Genomic DNA, 2,343 nt, shown 5'->3' with positions numbered 1-2,343 from the left:
ACTAAACATAGTGTGGAGTGTAAGGGAATATTTCTCAGATGAAGACACCATGGAGTTGATAAAAGGATAAAAAGGATTAATCAGATAAAAGTCTATTTGCGAGGGGAAAGGTGAGATCATAAATTATAAGTTTCTGAAGTAGGAAAGATACTGACTCTTATCAATCAGATTATGGTGAGGTTACAACTCTGAAATCTAAGTGATTCAAAACAACAAAGGATTGTTTTTTACTCAATTTTTATGTCCAGAACACTCTGGAAAGATATTTATCTTCATTCAAGGAACTATGTGGAGGAAGCTGCCACCATTTGGAATGCCACTGGTCAACAAACAAGGAAGAAAACATGGAAATTGAGCACTAACCCTTGGGGGCATTTTCTGGCATTTCTCAGGTATTTGAAATGTAAGTTTTCATAAGCTGTCATTTTCCTTCAAGCTAATGAACTTCATTTAACATGTCTCATAGTGTAGTTCTACTAGTAATTATTTCTGTCAGCTTTGGTTTTTTTTTTGGTCAAAAAAGTATTTACATTACCTTCATTTTTTAAGAATATCTTTACTAGATACAGGATTCTAGGTTGAGAGATTTCTGTTGTTGTTGTTCCAGCATTTGAAAGATGTCATTTCTTTGTGTTCTAGCTTTCATTTTTCTGTCAAGAAGTCAGTAGGTTTTTTTTGTAATTATTCTTCTGTGTATACTGCATCTCCCTCCAGGCCCTTCCCACCACAGTCTAGATGCTTTTAAGATTTTCTCTCATCATTTTTTAAAGAACCTGATTATGATGTGCCTTGTTTTTGTTTACTTCACTTGGGACTTATTGAGCTTCCTGAACCTGTTCATTTATAATATTCAGCAAATTTGGGGGAATTTTTTTTCATATATTTTTATAATAGAAGTTGTGAACTTATAAAACAATTATGCACATGTGTGAAATTCCCACACAACCCTTCACCAACACATCACACCATTGTAGAATATTTGTTACACATTATGAGGTAATATCACCAGATTATTACCACAAATTATGGTCCATAGAGTAATAATTTGGCATATATTTTAAAAATATGGAATGTGTCACAAATGTGTGTCATCCTTGCACAGGGGCCATGCTAATCTTCTGTGTATCATTCCAATTTTAGTATATATACTGCCAAAGCAAGCACAAATTTAGAAAAATTTTGACCATAATCTTTTTGAATAATTTTTCTTCCCTAAATCTCTTTCTTTCTGGTACTCCAATTATAGGTATTTTATTTTATTCACTTTTAATTTTTTTTTGTTTTTGTTTTTCATTTCTTTTTGTTATTTCTTTTATATATGTATTTTAGATTGTTCTTTTCCCATGGGCCACCCAGCCATGGTTCAATTTTTTCACTTTTTGTGGTCCTCTTTGTGCTTCAGTTTTGACCCTTCTATTGCTTTGTCAAGTCCAACTGATCTTTTATTCTGCACCATCTCATCAGCTATGCAGCACACCCAGTAAGGTTTTGATTATGATATTTTGCAGCTCTAAAATTTCCAGATGATTCTTTTTTTAAAATAATTTCTATTTTGGTATAGACTCCTTTTCCCCTCTATTTTCATATTTTCTTTTAAGTTCTTTCATCACCCTTGTTTTCAAATTTCATTATCTAATTTCCGGGTCTGTTTCTATTGATTGTTTTTTCTCCTGGCTAGAGTCATATTCACCTGTTTCTTTGCATGTTTGGTGAGTTTTACTATAATGTGACTTGCTATGGTTTTCTTTTTCTTTATTTCTCCTGAGGTTGACTGAGCTTTCTGGATCTACTAGTTTACATTTTTCAGCAAATTTGGGAAAAATTTCTACCACATTATATGCTGGACATTAATTGCATATCAGCTTGATCATTTCTTTTTTTTTTTTTAATTTCTCTCCCCTTCACCACCCCCCCCCATCCCAGCTGTCTGTTCTCTGTGTCTATTTACTGCGTGTTCTTCTTTGTTCGCTTCTGTTGTTGTCAGCGGCATGGGAATCTGTGTTTCTTTTTGTTGCTTCATCTTGTGTCAGCTCTCTGTGTGTGCGGTGCCATTCCTGGGCAGGCTGCACTTTCTTTCGCACTGGGCAGCTCTCCTTATGGGGCGTACTCCTTGCATGTGGGACTCCCCTACGCAGGGATACCCCTGGGTGGCAGGGCACTCCTTGCGTGCATCAGCACTGCACATGGGCCAGCTGCACACAGGTCAAGGAGGCCTGGGGTTTGAACCTCAGACCTTCCATGTGGTAGACAGATGCCCTAACCACTGGGCCAAGTCCACTTCCCTTGATCATTTCAATACATGGTTATAACTTTGCTAGGATGACTCTAGATGTGCCCTTCTCC

At 36.4% G+C, this 2,343-nt stretch overlaps 1 non-coding gene across 1 annotated transcript; it reads right to left on the bottom strand.

Moving 5' to 3' along the window:
- Window positions 1–1,059: 1,059 nt before the first annotated feature.
- LOC111764397 (U6 spliceosomal RNA) lies at window positions 1,060–1,164 on the bottom strand. The gene has a single exon (XR_002797018.2). It is a non-coding gene; the product is annotated as a U6 spliceosomal RNA (small nuclear RNA).
- Window positions 1,165–2,343: the final 1,179 nt, after the last annotated feature.

The sequence above is a fragment of the Dasypus novemcinctus genome, chromosome 21 (assembly GCF_030445035.2).
Source record: "Dasypus novemcinctus isolate mDasNov1 chromosome 21, mDasNov1.1.hap2, whole genome shotgun sequence".
In the NCBI taxonomy this organism is placed as follows: domain Eukaryota; kingdom Metazoa; phylum Chordata; class Mammalia; order Cingulata; family Dasypodidae; genus Dasypus; species Dasypus novemcinctus.
This window is presented reverse-complemented; position numbering and strand designations above follow the sequence as displayed.